We start from the raw sequence: 18,923 nt of genomic DNA on the forward strand, positions 1-18,923 counted from the left end.
ATGCAATTCAATTGAAAATTATAAAATAATTGTGAAAATTTGACATTTCACAGCAGCACATGGGTTCTTAACAAGGAGCCAGTAAATGAAATTCAATGGATCTGAGGGTGTAATTCCAGAGTAATTGATGAAAGGGAGGAAACATCTGCTCTGATCCTTATCCTCATACATTGAAGATGAGGAGGAATCATCATTGCTTCTGGTTGATAATTTAAGAGGAATCGTCTCCCATCTTGCATTAGAAAATTCTGGCTTCCAGAAAATTTGTGTACCTTGACAGTGAACCAATAGATAAAGGTCTTATTATTAAGGTTTTGTGGTGTGAAGGTAGAACATTTATGTAGTAAGGTAAAATGATGAAAATGTTTAAATTTTACAACAGGAACCATTCAAACCACAATTTTCGTATTGTGCTTGTTTAATTGGTAAAAAATATATTGCATTACATTGGTTATTTCAGCTTTGAACGTCCCATGGGGTCTTTCTGCAGAATATCACCCCAATACTCCTCTCTAAAGCACCTCTCCAGAATTTCTCATGGAAAATCAACTAGAATCCTTTCAAAGAAACTTTCAGTCCCTGTTAAAAAAAGACATGAAAGAGACAACCTTTCCCTTTGTACTAGAGCAGAGGGCCTTGCAGTCTTGATTCCCCTTTGTAAAATCCTGAAATGCCAAGGGAAGGTAATTTGTTGTGTCATCATATTGATAACAAAATGAAACTTTTTTGTTAATTGAAGGGAAGGGAGGGAGTAGTTTCACTTTACAGGTGAATGAAATTACAAAACCCCAGAAGAGCGCAAAGTATGGTCAATCTTGATCTACAGTGCCCATCTTACAGTGCAGACTTAATGGTTATCAGAGGTACCCAGATTAAATGGCTCAGTTCTTCCACCGTTACAGTTCGGAAGGATGTGCCCTTCCTCCCTGCTCTTAGTCCTTAAAAATGAGTGAGATGTTAGGAAACCAGTAGCCCAATACTTGTGGAGTGTTAAAATGCTGTGGTTTGTAGAAACTTATTGTTCAAGACGTATAAACCTTTAAATTTATCTTCAGCAGCTTATTATGTTAATCTTTAAAGGATTTCAATGGCCCACAGTGGATATTCATTGATTATTTAAAAAAATACTGATAGATTAAGTAAATAAATTTGTATTTTCACATCCAGAGGATTCCAAGCAAGACATTACTTGTAACTGAATGCAACTTGATAAGACTAATCAATATATCAAGTTCAGTTTTTGAATGATTTGCTTGTTTGATGGGTGAGGTTATGCAATTCAATTGAAAATTATTGAATAATTTGAAAATTTGACATTTCGCAGCATCACATGGTCTCTAAACAGGAACAACTAAATGAAATTTTTTTGGATTTGAGGCTGTTACTCCAGGGTTATTATAAAATGTGAGGAAGCCCCAGCTCTGGTCCTTACTGATACTCCTCGTACATTGAAGATGGGGAGGAATCGACATTGCTTCGTGTTCAATAATTAGGACGAATCTCCTCCCGTCTTGCATAAGAAAATTCTTTCACCCAAAATGGCTTCCAGAATGTACATGTCCCTTGAGAGTGAACCAAGAGATGAGGTTTTACGAATGATGTTTGTGGGAATGAGGTTTTGTGGTGTAAAGGTAGCATAAGTAGCGAGGTAAAACCATGGAAATGTATAATATTTTGAACAAGAACCATACAGACCACAACTTTCATATTGTGTATGTTAAATTGGCAAAAAAATTCTCACATTACATTGGTCATTTCAGCTTTGAACATCCCATGGGGATTTTCTGGAGAATTTCATCGTAATACTCCCTTTCAAAAGTACCTCTCCAGGAATTTCTCTTTGAAAACCAACTAGAATCCTTTCAAAGAAACTTTCGGTCCCTGTTAAAAAAAAAATGAAAACACATCAGAAAGGCATGAAAGACACGACCTTTCCCTTTGTACTAGAGCAGAGGACCTTGCAGTTAAATAGCCTTTTGTAAAATCCTGAAATGCCAAGGGAAGGTAATTTGTTGTGCCATCATATTGATAATAAAATGTAATATTCATGCTAAATGAAGGGAAGGGAGGAAATGGTTTCAATTTACAGATGAATGATTTTTTACAAAACCCCAGAAGAGCATAAAGTTTGGTCAACACCTTGCAGATGCTGACTCTATGATAGTCTAAGGTACCTAGCTTTATCCATCATCACAGTTGAAGGATGTGTCCTTCTTCTCTGTTCCTTAAACATTAGTGAGATGTACCAGTAGCTTAATACTTCTGGAGTGCAAAACACTGCGGTTTGTAGACACGGATTGTTTAAGAAGTAGAAAACTTTTTTAGCAACTAATGTTAATTAATCTTTAAAGGATTTCAATGATCTACTGTTGGTATTCATGGATTATTAACAAATATTTAAAAATAAAGTAAATCAAATTGCATTTTCACATCCAGAAGATGCCAAGACGTTATTTAAAACTGAATTTGACTATGACTCCAACAATATGTCAGGTTCTGTTTTGGAAGATTTGCTTGGTTGATGGTGAGGCAATGCAATTCAATATAACTTTGTTAAATAATTGTGAAAATTTGACATTTCGCAGCAGCATATGGTATCTTGACAAGGATAAAGTAAATGAAATTTCACTGATCTGAAGGTGTAACTCCAAGTGGTATTGATGAGGAGAAACATCTGCTCTGGTCTTTTCTCCTTATACATTGAAGATGGGGAGGAATCGTCCCTGCGTCATATAGTTTGATAACTATAAGTAATCTCCTGTCTATCCTTTTCAAAATTCTTGCACACCAAGAGGCATCCAGAATACTCGTGTCCCTGTGAGAGTGAACCAATAAATAGAGGTGTTTGTGGTGTAAAGGTAGTATGTGTAATAAGTTTAAAGGATGAAAATGCATGATTTTTAAAACAGGAACCACACAGACTTCAAATTGTTAAACTAGTAAAAATGAATTGTCACATTACATTGGTCATTTCAGCTGTAAACTTCCAGCAGGAAATAATCTTAATACCCCCCTCTCAACAGCACGTTTTCAGGAATTTCACTGGGAACGTCAACGCATCCCCTCAAATGAAAGTAGGGACCCTTGTTTAAACAGATAACACTTCAAAAAGACATGAAAGACGCAACTTTTCCCTTTGTACTAGAGCAGAGGATCTTGCTGTCTTATACCCTTTTGTAAATCCTATAATGCCAAGGAAAGGTAATTTGTTATGCAGTTATGTTATAATCTGTTAAAAATATTTGATAAAGGAAGGAAGGGGTCAAAGCGGTTTCATTTTGCAGAACTATCAGAATTATCGTGCATTTGCTAGATCTTTGCTGCAGTAAAATGTACCAAGCACAACTTCCTGCACTTGGCTCAAAAAGACGGGATTTAATAGCATACCTGCGTTCGGTTTACAGATATTTAATATATATCAGAGGTAGTAATTTTCTCAAACTTTTAGTGCACGTGATTTTAAAAGTTCTTTGTGCCAATGAAGTGCTAATGGAAAAAGGGGGGGGGGATTTGGAACACTTCTGTGATAAAATTTTTATCTGGAAAAAAGTTAAAATAATTGTTCGTAAAATGTGATATAATGGTATTAGAAAATGCATTGTTCAGAGAAGTTACAAATGCTGTAAAACTTGAATGTGTACCGAGGAAAACTGGTTTTTCAGATAAGTTCTTCCAAGTGTGCTCTCCCCTGACTTTATAATGTAAGAAACGAGCTGTAATAAGAAGTTTAAAGTGACCAGGGGATTGAATTGGGTAATTCTGAAAATTTAAAATGCATAATGAAAGTTCAAGGTTAAAACTGATGTTACGTTAACAATGTTTATGGTTTGGTATAAGGAAGCTTTATAAAGATAACTTTAAGATCAAGATTCTTTGTTTTGCACTGCACTTAAAAATATAGTGAATTTGATGCATGAGAAGAAGACGAGAGAACAGTGAAACACCAGAGTTGATACCCATGCACCCACTGACCTCAGAGGTACTGCAGAGTTCCAAAAGGACAGGTTTTTAAAATCTTTTCAAAAAAGATGCACATGCATCTTTCTATAAAAGTTCAATGTTTCACGGTTGAATCAAGTCAATAATCAGTATGCAGAATTGGGCTTTGCAATTTTTGTATCTTTTAAAAATAAGTTGATCTCAAAAAAAAAATCTCATCGGAAGAAACCACTTGTAAATGTGTGGATAACAAGGAATCCATTAAAAAAGGTTTTATGAGCAAATGCATTAAAAGCTGCAAAATTTGCTATGGAGGTAAATGACAATTGTACCAAGCCAACCAATGTCCAATAGGACAACCGCTTTAGATTGAAATTCTTTAGAACGGTGATGGTTCCATATGATGCATAGGTATCGTATATAATTAAACTATAAGAATGGGTGTGAAAATTGATCCTCTCAATGACATGAATTTGTTTTAGATGATTCATTTTTTAGTGAAGAGAGGGAAGGTCAACGTTGCATTTCCATGCAAAGCACCTTGATTGGCTGCTAGTTTCCTGAGGTAATTTTTTATAGCTGAAGATGGCTCAAAGACTGGTATCGTTGAGGGATCAGCATGCATTCCCATGCATATTCAGTAAGCAACTTAGAAGACCTATTATTTTCCTTGGGTGAAAGCAGTGATCTGCTTGTTAATTAACTTAGGCATCATCATTGCATGTCCATGCATATATTATGGCGCGACAAGATCTAGCCTCAACCTGAAGATCAGCATGCATATCCATGCACAGAAAAGATTAATAGCAGCATCGCCTGATGAGATATGGCATACATCTACACAGCATGCTGCAAGTCCACTGTTTAGGCAACTGAGTTCCAGGAGTCAGCGTGCATATCCATGCATACCTGTATGGCTCTGTGGTGAGCAATTCAAGAATTCCTGTATTTAGAGGTATTAAGTTAGATACAAGTCATCGGTTAGTAATTGTGCAAAAAATTATTTCCAGTCTAAAATTTATTAAGTATCAGAGGCAATTTATATAAGAAAAAAATATTAGAAAGTATAAAGTTGTATTGGTTATGTTTTTAAAAATCTTGGAAAATGTTGAGTATTTTGGAGAGGATCCAGTCATGATTCAAGGCTAATTCAGTATAGAAATTTAAGTAAAAATTATACGAAAATTAACTTTTGAGCATAATGAAGAGGAGGCATTTTGACCATAGAGGCATGTCTAAAGTAGAGGAGCCTTGTGTGTGTATGTGCCTTCTGACCAATACTAGAGTGTGTTCATGATAGATTAAAAAAAATCGTGTCTAATCATTACTTATGTCAGTAAATTGTGATTGGTACATAAGATAGAAATGTCAACATGGAAGAACGCGATGTTGAACTATGATGAAAGTCCTGGTTTCCAGACCATAAACTTGAGAAAAGACAAGTCAAACTTTCAACTCTAAATATCTTGACTTTTATTTCTCATACATGGTTAGAGTTAATTCTTCATTATTCAGATGCAAATTTAAGATGAAAAATTAGTTTTATCAACCAATTATTCGAATAATTATACTAATCTGAAATTTGACCTTGGTGTTCTTAGTTTATGGACTTGGAGCCTTATACTTTTCCTTTTCTAAGACCAAACCTTCCTTCTGATGAGGGACTGTAAACCATGAAAATGCCCAATCATGATGATGTTGATTAAGCCTTTGACTGATGATGGTTCATGTTGGATATCTGATGTACAATGCATGGTGGCTGAAATTGGATCTCTCTGCTGGCTGATTATGATGTAGCTCAGGGTAGAAAACGATGAACCAATTCTATTTTAGACTGGTTTTCAGTAGCTTGTTATGAACTTTATGGCCCAGATGAAAATTTGTGTGGTCATTCTGACCCATACAACTCAAAGGAACGTAATCTTGAACTATGGTGAGAAGTCTTGGTGCATATCCTATTGTATCCTGAGACCAGACCATCGATCATCTTTTTTTCTGGTGTGGGCCTTTGAAGAAAGAAAATGATGTTTTGGTAGAACATGTGGCTAGCTGATCTATATAGGAAGGCTGGTTCAAATTGGATTTCTCATCTGGCTGGACTAGTGTAACCAAGCGGTAAGAAATGATGTAATGAGTTCTATTTCAGGCTGGATTTCAGGAACTTGTGATGAACATTGTGTCTCTGGTGAAATTTGTGTGGCCCATTTGACCCTTACACAAGACTGTACATGGTACCAAAAGATCTGATGTGTCCACTTGATGCTGAGTTAGTCAGGAAGTGGTGGTTTGGTTGTAAGATGGGGATGTCAACAACTCAAAGGAACTTGAAGATAAACCATGGAGGGATGTCCTGATGCTTATCCAGTCCTATTCTATGTGAGACCAGACCATTCTTCTTATGATGAGGGCCTTTCAACAAAGAAAATGCTGTCTCCAGATGATGGTGTTTTTCCTTTTCCAGTGATGTTGGTTTTGTTTTGGCCCATTTGACCCTTACACAAGACTGATCATGGTACCAAAAGATCTGATGTGTCCACTTGATGCTGAGTTAGTCAGGAAGTGGTGGTTTGGTTGTAAGATGGGGATGTCAACAACTCAAAGGAACTTGAGGATAAACCATGGAGGGATGTCCTGCTGCTTATCCAGTCCTATTCTATGTGAAACCAGACCATTCTTCTTTATGATGAGGGCCTTTCAACAAAGAAAATGCTGTCTCCAGATGATGGTGTTTTTCCTTTTCCAGTGATGTTGGTTTTGTTTTGGTAGACCATGTTGGGTAGCTGATCTACATAGGAAGGCTGGTTCAAATTGGATCTCTCATCTGGCTGGACAAGTGTAACCAAGGGGTAAGAAATGATGTAATGAGTTCTATTTCAGGCTGGATTTCAGGAACTTGTGATGAATCTTGTGTCCCTGGTGAAATTTGTGTGGCCCATTTGACCCTTACACAAGACAGGTCATGGTACCAAAAGATCTGATGTGTCCACTTGATGCTGAGTTAGTCAGGAAGTGGTGGTTTGGTTGTAAGATGGGGATGTCAACAACTCAAAGGAACTTGAGGATAAACCATGGAGGGATGTCCTGCTGCTTATCCAGTCCTATTCTATGTGAGACCAGACCATTCTTCTTTATGATGAGGGCCTTTCAACAAAGAAAATGCTGTCTCCAGATGATGGTGATTTTCCTTTTCCAGTGATGTTGGTTTTGTTTTGGTAGACCATGTTGGGTAGCTGATCTACATAGTAAGGCTGGTTCAAATTGGATCTCTCATCTGGCTGGACTAGTTTAACCAAGGGGTAAGAAATGATGTAATGAGTTCTATTTCAGGCTGGATTTCAGGAACTTGTGATGAATCTTGTGTCCCCAGTGAAATTTGTGTGGCCCATTTGACCCTTACGACAGACTGTTCATGGTACCAAAAGATCTGATGTGTCCACTTGATGCTGAGTTAGTCAGGAAGTGGTGGTTTGGTTGTAAGATGGGGATGCCAACAATGCAAAGGAATTTGAGGATACACAATGGAGGGATGTCCTGATGCTTATCCAGTCCTATTTTATGTGAGACCAGACCATTCTTCTTTATGATGAGGGCCTTTCAACAAAGAAAATGTTGTCTCCAGATGATGGTGATTTTCCTTTTCCAGTGATGTTGGTTTTGTTTTGGTAGAACATGTTGGGTAGCTGATCTACATAGTAAGGCTGGTTCAAATTGGATCTCTCATCTGGCTGGACAAGTGTAACCAAGGGGTAAGAAATGATGTAATGAGTTCTATTTCAGGCTGGATTTCAGGAACTTGTGATGAATCTTGTGTCCCTGGTGAAATTTGTGTGGCCCATTTGACCCTTAAACAAGACTTTCCTGGTACCAAAAGATCTGATGTGTCCACTTGATGCTGAGTTAGTCAGGAAGTGGTGGTTTGGTTGTAAGAAAGGAATGTCAACAACTCAAAGGAACTTGAGGATAAACCATGGAGGGATGTCCTGATGCTTATCCAGTCCTATTCTATGTGAAACCAGACCATTCTTCTTTATGATGAGGGCCTTTCAACAAAGAAAATGCTGTCTCCAGATGATGGTGACTTCCTTGTCCAGTGATGTTGGTTTTGTTTTGGTAGACCATGTTGGGTAGCTGATCTACATAGGAAGGCTGGTTCAAATTGGATCTCTCATCTGGCTGGACTAGTGTAACCAAGGGGTAAGAAATGATGTAATGAGTTCTATTTCAGGCTGGATTTCAGGAACTTGTGATGAATCTTGTGTCCCTGGTGAAATTTGTGTGGCCCATTTGACCCTTACACAAGACTGGTCATGGTACCAAAAGATCTGATGTGTCCACTTGATGCTGAGTTAGTCAGGAAGTGGTGGTTTGGTTGTAAGATGGGGATGCCAACAACTCAAAGGAATTTGAGGATACACAATGGAGGGATGTCCTGATGCTTATCCAGTCCTATTTTATGTGAGACCAGACCATTCTTCTTTATGATGAGGGCCTTTCAACAAAGAAAATGCTGTCTCCAGATGATGGTGATTTTCCTTTTCCAGTGATGTTGGTTTTGTTTTGGTAGAACATGTTGGGTAGCTGATCTACATAGTAAGGCTGGTTCAAATTGGATCTCTAATCTGGCTGGACAAGTGTAACCAAGGGGTAAGAAATGATGTAATGAGTTCTATTTCAGGCTGGATTTCAGGAACTTGTGATGAATCTTGTGTCCCCGGTGAAATTTGTGTGGCCCATTTGACCCTTACACAAGACTTTCCTGGTACCAAAAGATCTGATGTGTCCACTTGATGCTGAGTTAGTCAGGAAGTGGTGGTTTGGTTGTAAGATGGGGATGTCAACAACTCAAAGGAACTTGAGGATAAACCATGGAGGGATGTCCTGCTGCTTATCCAGTCCTATTCTATGTGAGACCAGACCATTCTTCTTTATGATGAGGGCCTTTCAACAAAGAAAATGCTGTCTCCAGATGATGGTGATTTTCCTTTTCCAGTGATGTTGGTTTTGTTTTGGTAGACCATGTTGGGTAGCTGATCTACATAGTAAGGCTGGTTCAAATTGGATCTCTCATCTGGCTGGACTAGTTTAACCAAGGGGTAAGAAATGATGTAATGAGTTCTATTTCAGGCTGGATTTCAGGAACTTGTGATGAACATTGCGTCTCTGGTGAAATTTCTGTGGCCCATTTGACCCTTACGACAGACTGTTCATGGTACCAAAAGATCTGATGTGTCCACTTGATGCTGAGTTAGTCAGGAAGTGGTGGTTTGGTTGTAAGATGGGGATGCCAACAACGCAAAGGAATTTGAGGATACACAATGGAGGGATGTCCTGATGCTTATCCAGTCCTATTTTATGTGAGACCAGACCATTCTTCTTTATGATGAGGGCCTTTCAACAAAGAAAATGCTGTCTCCAGATGATGGTGATTTTCCTTTTCCAGTGATGTTGGTTTTGTTTTGGTAGAACATGTTGGGTAGCTGATCTACATAGTAAGGCTGGTTCAAATTGGATCTCTAATCTGGCTGGACAAGTGTAACCAAGGGGTAAGAAATGATGTAATGAGTTCTATTTCAGGCTGGATTTCAGGAACTTGTGATGAATCTTGTGTCCCCGGTGAAATTTGTGTGGCCCATTTGACCCTTACACAAGACTTTCCTGGTACCAAAAGATCTGATGTGTCCACTTGATGCTGAGTTAGTCAGGAAGTGGTGGTTTGGTTGTAAGAAAGGAATGTCAACAACTCAAAGGAACTTGAGGATAAACCATGGAGGGATGTCCTGATGCTTATCCAGTCCTATTCTATGTGAAACCAGACCATTCTTCTTTATGATGAGGGCCTTTCAACAAAGAAAATGCTGTCTCCAGATGATGGTGACTTTCCTTGTCCAGTGATGTTGGTTTTGTTTTGGTAGACCATGTTGGGTAGCTGATCTACATAGGAAGGCTGGTTCAAATTGGATTTCTCATCTGGCTGGACAAGTGTAACCAAGGGGTAAGAAATGATGTAATGAGTTCTATTTCAGGCTGGATTTCAGGAACTTGTGATGAATTTTGTGTCCCCGGTGAAATTTGTGTGGCCCATTTGACCCTTACAAAAGACTGTTCATGGTACCAAAAGATCTGATGTGGCCACTTGATGCTGAGTTAGTCAGGAAGTGGTGGTTTGGTTGTAAGATGGGGATGTCAACAACTCAAAGGAACTTGAGGATAAACCATGGAGGGATGTCCTGCTGCTTATCCAGTCCTATTCTATGTGAAACCAGACCATTCTTCTTTATGATGAGGGCCTTTCAACAAAGAAAATGCTGTCTCCAGATGATGGTGATTTTCCTTTTCCAGTGATGTTGGTTTTGTTTTGGTAGACCATGTTGGGTAGCTGATCTACATAGTAAGGCTGGTTCAAATTGGATCTCTCATCTGGCTGGACTAGTTTAACCAAGGGGTAAGAAATGATGTAATGAGTTCTATTTCAGGCTGGATTTCAGGAACTTGTGATGAATCTTGTGTCCCTGGTGAAATTTGTGTGGCCCATTTGACCCTTACAATAGACTGTTCATGGTACCAAAAGATCTGATGTGTCCACTTGATGCTGAGTTAGTCAGGAAGTGGTGGTTTGGTTGTAAGATGGGGATGTCAACAACTCAAAGGAACTTGAGGATAAACCATGGAGGGATGTCCTGATGCTTATCCAGTCCTATTCTATGTGAGACCAGACCATTCTTCTTCTTATTATGAGGGCCTTTCAACAAAGAAAATGCTGTCTCCAGATGATGGTGATTTTCCTTTTCCAACGATGTTGGTTTTGTTTTGGTAGAACATGTTGGCTAGCTGATCTACATAGTAAGGCTGGTTCAAATTGGATCTCTCATCTGGCTGGACAAGTGTAACCAAGGGGTAAGAAATGATGTAATGAGTTCTATTTCAGGCTGGATTTCAGGAACTTGTGATGAATCTTGTGTCCCCAGTGAAATTTGTGTGGCCCATTTGACCCTTACGACAGACTGTTCATGGTACCAAAAGATCTGATGTGTCCACTTGATGCTGAGTTAGTCAGGAAGTGGTGGTTTGGTTGTAAGATGGGGATGCCAACAACGCAAAGGAATTTGAGGATACACAATGGAGGGATGTCCTGATGCTTATCCAGTCCTATTTTATGTGAGACCAGACCATTCTTCTTTATGATGAGGGCCTTTCAACAAAGAAAATGCTGTCTCCAGATGATGGTGATTTTCCTTTTCCAGTGATGTTGGTTTTGTTTTGGTAGAACATGTTGGGTAGCTGATCTACATAGTAAGGCTGGTTCAAATTGGATTTCTCATCTGGCTGGACTAGTGTAACCAAGGGGTAAGAAATGATGTAATGAGTTCTATTTCAGGCTGGATTTCAGGAACTTGTGATGAATCTTGTGTCCCTGGTGAAATTTGTGTGGCCCATTTGACCCTTACACAAGACTGTACATGGTACCAAAAGATCTGATGTGTCCACTTGATGCTGAGTTAGTCAGGAAGTGGTGGTTTGGTTGTAAGATGGGGATGTCAACAACTCAAAGGAACTTGAGAATAAATCATGGAGGGATGTCCTGCTGCTTATCCAGTCCTATTCTATGTGAGACCAGACTATTCTTTTTTATGATGAGGGCCTTTCAACAAAGAAAATGTTGTCTCCAGATGATGGTGATTTTCCTTTTCCAATGATGTTGGTTTTGTTTTGGTAGACCATGTTGGGTAGCTGATCTACAAGAACTTTTAACCAATGGGTAAGAAATGGTGTAACCATTTCTATTTCAGACTTGTTTTCAGTTGCTCCAACTTGTGATGAATCTTGTATTTCTGATGAAGTTTTTGTGTTTTGAATCTGACCCATAGTGAGGACTAATGTGATTTGGCCAGTTGATGCTGTTGTGGTCGGGAATTCTGGTGGTGGCAGATGATGAAATGTCAACTACTCAAAGGAACGTAATCTGATGTTGATTTGGTAGACGATGGTTCCTAGGTTATTTACATGGTAAATCTGCCCTCAGATTGGATATGTCGTCTGGCTGGACTAGTTTAGCCAAGGGGTAAGAAATAATGTAATCAATACTATTTCAGATTTGTTTTCATCAGCCCGTGATGAGCCTTGTGTTCCTAACCCAAAATTCTGTGGTCCATTTTTCCAATAATTGCATAACTTTTGATGGTGTTGATTATTTTCCAGTTATTACTTTCCACTGATGTTTGTTTTGATTTGGTAGGTTATTTTGGCCAGCTGATCTACAAGGAGTAATTTAATCTAGAAATAAGAAATAATTTAACCAATGCTATTTCAGAATGGTTTTCAGAAGCTAGTGATGAGTTCTGGGTCTAAATGAATTTTTGTGGACCTTCTGACTTTTTCATAGGCTGTTTTGTGTAAAGTAACTTTTTGTATCAAGTGTATTCGAAAACCATATGGAAGATGCAAGACGGGGATGTCAACAATTGATGCTGCGACCTGATGTCAACTATTCAAAGGAAAGTGGACTTGAACGGTAGAGGGAAGTCTTGGTGAAAATTCTATTCTATCTTGAGATCAGACCATCGACCATCTTTGTTTCTTATGAGGGCCTTTGAAGAAAATGTTGAATCAGGATGGTGTGGATTGTCCTTTTCCACTGATGTTGGTGTTGATTTGGTAGACCATGTTTCCTAGGTTATCTACATGGTAAGGCTGCCTCAGTTTGGATCTGTCATCTGGACTAGTGTAGCCAAGGGGTACGAAATGATGTAATCAAAAATTATATTTCGGATTTGTTTTCAGCAGTTCTGATAAGTCTTGTGTTCCTGTCTCAAAATTCTGTGATCCATTTGTCCAATAATTGCATTATCATGATGACGTTGATTACTTTCCACTGATGTTTGTTTTTATTTGGTTGTTTATTTTGGCCAGCTTATCTACAAGGAGTAATGTAACCTAGGAATAAGAAATAATGTAACAAATTCTATTTCAGACTAGTTTTCAGCAGGTTTTGATGAGCTTTGAGTCTTGATGATTTTTTTGTGGACCATTTGACTTTTTCTTCAGGCTGTTTTGTGTAAAGTAACCTGGTGTGTCCAGTGTAGTCGACATTGAAGATGCAAGACAGGGATGTCAACAATGGATGCTGCGACCTGATGACGAAAATGATGAATCCAATTTGTGAGTGAGCTGGTTGTATAAAAATTGGTAAGAAATGACGTTTTAAAGTATTTTCTAAGTTAATTTAGAGCTTTATTTTGATTTATCTTTGTTGCTATATTATTGTTGTTTTTATGTGACAGGTGTTTTTTCCCAATCTTGAGTAAAGTCAGGGGAGATGAAAAGCATTAATGAGTACATAACAACAGAATTTTCTATACCATCACTGAACACATACGAACTTGGCCTCTGGAAAACTATCAATAATTGCATCTGGACAACGGTAGTGAAGGACGATAAAGTCATTTTAAAGGGAAAAAAGCCAACAAGGGGATGTTGATCATAAGGAACTCTCGTAGGAATAGAAATCATCAGGATGACCACAAGGGACAATGAGAGAGTCATTTAAAATGCAAGATTAGGAAGGGATGAGTATAAGACCAGAACTGGACATCATCACTACAGCACTTTCGAGGGAAGGTGGATCAAGCGGGACTGAAACCATGTTTTTATACAATTCTTTTAGTAACTCATAAGGAATTTATCCCAAAAGTTATTGGAGGAACAAGAACTAAAGGAGGATATGTTGGACAACCCAATAGTCATTTTAAGGGTCACAAGAGTAGAAAACAATCCTCACGACACTTAGGAAATCCCAAGAGGACATCACTAAAACAATTACATGTATGTTTATCCTTAATACAAGCACAATCAGCTCATATTTAGGACAACTTAAAAGAAAGACTTCCATACTAAACAGGGAAACCACAAGGACAACAACCAAGGGATGAACAGCATAAGAAACATCTTCAGGAAGGCCTACATGGAAGGATATCACAATGCAAATCTCCAAGGAATAGTATTATAGGGACTACTAGGGAGTCAAAGAACAAAAACAGGTAAGGATGATCAGCACCAAAGTGGGGTTGCGACATCATTTGGGAAACCGGGAGGCATAATTAAAACTACATGTACTTTAAAATCATCATTTGTGATGGACATCACAGGATTTAATATTAAAATGCACCAGTAGAACAACTCATTGGGATGCAATCAATTGCTGATAGAGGACTGCAAATTTAGACATGTATTCGGCATTTATGGATAGTAGTGAAGGATCTCTTTTTCATGCCAGCACCTATTGGGAAACAGGACCTGTTTAGATTTAGACAGTCTTTTCAAAACGACTGGTCTTTATGTTCCGCAGTGGGATGCCAACTCACAATGAAGATAATCTCCTTACTCTGCAACTAAGCTTTAAACATTGCATAACATGAGAATCATTTACAAGCTGTTGTGAGGAAAAGGCTCCACCAGCACCACAACTATGAAAAAAAATTATCAGGACAGCCAGCAGCAAGGAAAACTTTAAATTCATCCTTACAACTACTACAAAAGACTCTTTGGGCCCCTGGATCATGAATAAATTTAACTTCAGTCAACATTTACTTACTGAGTTTAACTGGTGTAAAAGTCAAATTATATAATATAAATGTTATTCCAAAGTACATGTCTCTGCAAATTTTGAGATGTTTGAAATTATAAAAAGTAGTTGAAGCCTGTGTCATGATACTGGAGCCAGGACAATGAAGTGAAAGACATCATCAGCGTATTGACCATTACATTGTAAATGGAGAGCAACAAAGGATACATCAAACAGAACAACATTTATTAGGAACTGATTAAGCAATATAACATAAAAAGGACACTAACAGGACCCTACAAGGGAGATATTTAAACATCCCCAGGACAGCTACCAACAGGTAATAGGGACAATTACAGTAAAAACATCATCAAATTAACATTTTTTTCAAGGACATCATCAGGACAACCGATGGACATCAGGAGAAACCCAAGTAGAAATAGAGTTTATAACAACCTCCAGGGAAGGAAATTATAACTTTCAAAAAAGGGCATTTTTAAGAACCAGAGAGTCACTACAAGGGCAACAATATCATTACAACAGCTAGATAAAAATATCATGAGAACAAAGAGTCAAAACCAGCAGATAAAGTTTAAATAGTGCAAAGGTTTGCTTGATTGATTAACGTCCCTTTCGAGATTATTTCACTCATATTTAGACGCCACCACTTGCTAGCAGAGGGCTGCAAATTTTAGACTAATGTTCAGCATTTAGGGCCATTGAGTAGTGATGGATCTTTTTTCTGCTAGCACCTACTGCGACACTGGACTTCTGTTTATGTCTAATCCAAAGGACCAGTCTTCACGTCCCACAGTGGGAATCGAACCTGGATCATCTCCTTACTCTGTGACTCTAGAGCAAACACGCCAACCACTGTACCATGGGGGCGACGTGGAACAGTGCATAATATAAATAGAATCAAAATGTATCAACAAAAAGCTATTCTCAGCAAATTTAGTTTAAGGTCACCGTCAATAAGCATTTTGGAGATTTTTGAAGTTTTAGCAAGTCTGTCTATCTCATGATACTTGGGCCAGATAAAAATTAAGTAGACTTCAGCAGAATAGACACCTAATCAGACAATCAGATGAAGAACATTTAGGGAGACTGATGTCAAACAGAACAACAATCAGGGAAACACACTATATAGGAACTCACTTTGCATTACAAAAAGGGACAATTAGATTAAAATCAGATCCTTTGATCCGCTCATATAGATCGCTACACAGATAGACATCATCAGGGCCCAGCTGAAGTAATATTTAAGCAACTACAAACTAATCCCCAGAACAGCTACCAATATTGGCGCAAGTGATAGTAAATATATCATTAAGATATACTCATTTCAAAGACGTCATCAAGACAACAACCAGCAGGATATCAGGATGGACAATAACCAGAGGATGGACATCAGGAGACACTGAAGTAGAAAGGAACATCATGGGGACAACCATCAAAAAGGGCAGAATAAGTAAAACCAGAGAATCACTACAAGGACAACAATAAAGAAAAGACAACATTAATACAAACACTAGATAAGAAGATCAATAGAACAATGAGCAGAGTGGCTTAATCAGGTTAACTGAGGGGAAGGACATCATTAGCAGAACTGCTACTAGAAGATGTACTTTAGAAGGACAACAACAGCGGAGATGCCAGGGAGATCAACCAGAAGATGAACACACTTTGGACTCATAGGAATAGACATCAGAAGGGCCATTAAGAGAGGATACTGCAATGATGACTATTAAGGACAGGTAATAAAAATGACTAGATAGTCATTTCATTGGCCACAACAAGGATATTACATCAGTAACACAAATAGGAACTGACATCATCAGAAAACCGACAGGGAGAAAACGACTAGAAACTCATCATAAAGATAAGTATCATAACTTCTATGCAGGGACATCACAAGATCAAATGTCAGGAGATGTCAGGAAAAGCGACACCCAGGAAAAGTGACACTCAGGAGATGGATATCATGAGAGATCTTTAGAAATATCATCGAGAGGACCATTATGGAAGAATAGCACATACAGAACTACCAAGGAAGAGGATAATAGGAACAACCAGCGAATTATTACAAAGACGATAGTAAGGTACGGATGCTATTAAAACCATAGCCAGAAAAAGACATATCCAGGACAATCACATGGGAGGCTTCATTAAACAAACTTCAATCTCAACATTAGGGAAGGTTGATTATGAAAACATGTTGATTAGGAAAACCTTCACAAGAATATAACCAAGGGGACTTAAGAAGAAAAACAAGAAGGAAGGATGAATATCGTGAGGAACTCACAGGAAATGATACCATCAGAAGAACCACCATTGAGGCATAATTGAATAATACCTATAAAGAAGGCCATCATAAAGACAAAAGGGGATCAATCAAAAGGAACATCAGCACCATAACTATCAAAAAATATCACCAGGACAACAGCAAGGACAGCAAATAGGGAATGCTATCACAAGAACAAATAGAAAAACGGATGAAAAAAGAAACAAGTGAGTGACTACAAAAGCAACAATAAGGAAGAACATTATGAGAAACAATTATACATATGTAATTAGGATAACAAAGAAGGTATTTCAAGGGATATAACAAGGAAAAGAAATGATCAGCACCACAGTTTAGGAATGATATTGTCAGGACACTGCCAGAAAGACATCATTGATACATCTAGAAACTCATCATCAAGACAACTATCATCAGCTTATATTTAGGACAACTAAAATGATAATACAAACTACAAAGCAGGGACATTACGAGGACAAAAACCAGGAAGATATCAGGTAGGACACCAGGGGAAAACATCATGAGAAATATGTCAGAAACATCGTGATGTCCAAGAAGGAAAGGATATCAGAAGATCAATAAAAAAAGCACTCAAGGGTCAGCCAAGCGATTACCACAAAGACAACAATAAGATAATAATACCATCAGAACAGCATCCATGAGAAGGCATCATCAGGACAACAATCAGGCTAACATCAGAAAGGCCAACCACCAGAGGATGGACATCAGGAGAAACTCAAGTAGAAATGAATATCATCAGGACAACCATAGAAAGTGGGCATCATACTGAAAACGAGAGTCACCACAAAGGCCACAATAAGGAAAGATCACAATTGGTACAACAACTAGATGAGATCATCAGGGCAATGTCTAGGGTGACAATAATCAGGACATGTGAAGGGAAGGACATAACCATGATAACTGCTTAGCTACAACTTCTGAAAGTCAACTTTTTGTGAGTTGTCAGGAAGAACTAGCACAGGATAGAGAATATTTGGACTCAAAAAGGAGTAGACATCATGAGGACTACCAGGGAAGAATATACTGGTAACAAGAACAACTACCAAGGACAATTATAATAAGGAAAACCAAAAAGTCATTGCATGAGATATAACGAGTAAAGGACACCTTGAGACATCAATAATGACATCATCATGACACTGCCTGGGAGACATTTATACATCTACAAACACATTGTCAAGATAACTACCAGCAGCTTATCTTATGGACGACTAAAAAGACAACTTAGCAGCGACATCATGAAGGCATCAAGCAGGGAGAAATCAGTTAGTACAAGAACCAGGGAAAGAACATAATTAGAAGCAATAATGATCAAAACAACCAAGAACTTAATACATCATCATGGCAACTACCAGCAGCTTATCTTTAGGAAAACTGAACTAATAATACTATGCAAGAACATCACAAGGACAACAACCAGGGAGATATCAGGAAGGCCAAGAATCAGGGGAAGAAAGTTATTAGAAACACATCAGAAAAATTATGATGGCCAACAATATAAAAAAAGCACACAAGGGACAACAGAAATAACTTCAAGGAAAACATTAAAATAGTGATACTATCAACATAGCAACCTAGAGAAGACATCATCCGGACAACAGTCAGGCCAATATCAGAAAGGACAACAACCAGAGGATGGACATCAGGAGAAACTCAAGTAGAAATGAATATCATCAGAACAACTGTATACAGTATGGGAAGGACACAATCGGTACAACTACTAGATAATATATCATCAGGCCAATGACTAGGATAAAGATAATCAGGACAAGTGAAGGGAAGGTCATCATCATGATACTGCTCAGCCAAAACTTAAGAAGGTTAACAGTTGGTGAGATGTGAAAAAGGACAAACACAGGACTTCAGAATGACACTTTCATGACATTTGCTGGGAGACATCATTTATACAGCTACAAACACATATTTGAGACAACTACCAGCAGCTTATCTTTAGGATGACTAAGATGACAACTATTTAGCCAGGACATCTCAAAGATAACAAGCACTGGGGTATAAAGAAGGAATTACTAGTAATAAGGAATGGCATCATTAGGTCACTGCAATGAAAACGATAATCATGACAAAAGAAGGGAAGGATATCAC

The sequence above is a fragment of the Saccostrea echinata genome, unplaced genomic scaffold (assembly GCF_033153115.1).
Source record: "Saccostrea echinata isolate AGI-Se365-2 ecotype Australia unplaced genomic scaffold, CSIRO_AGI_Sech_v1 ptg000009l, whole genome shotgun sequence".
Classification (NCBI taxonomy): domain Eukaryota; kingdom Metazoa; phylum Mollusca; class Bivalvia; order Ostreida; family Ostreidae; genus Saccostrea; species Saccostrea echinata.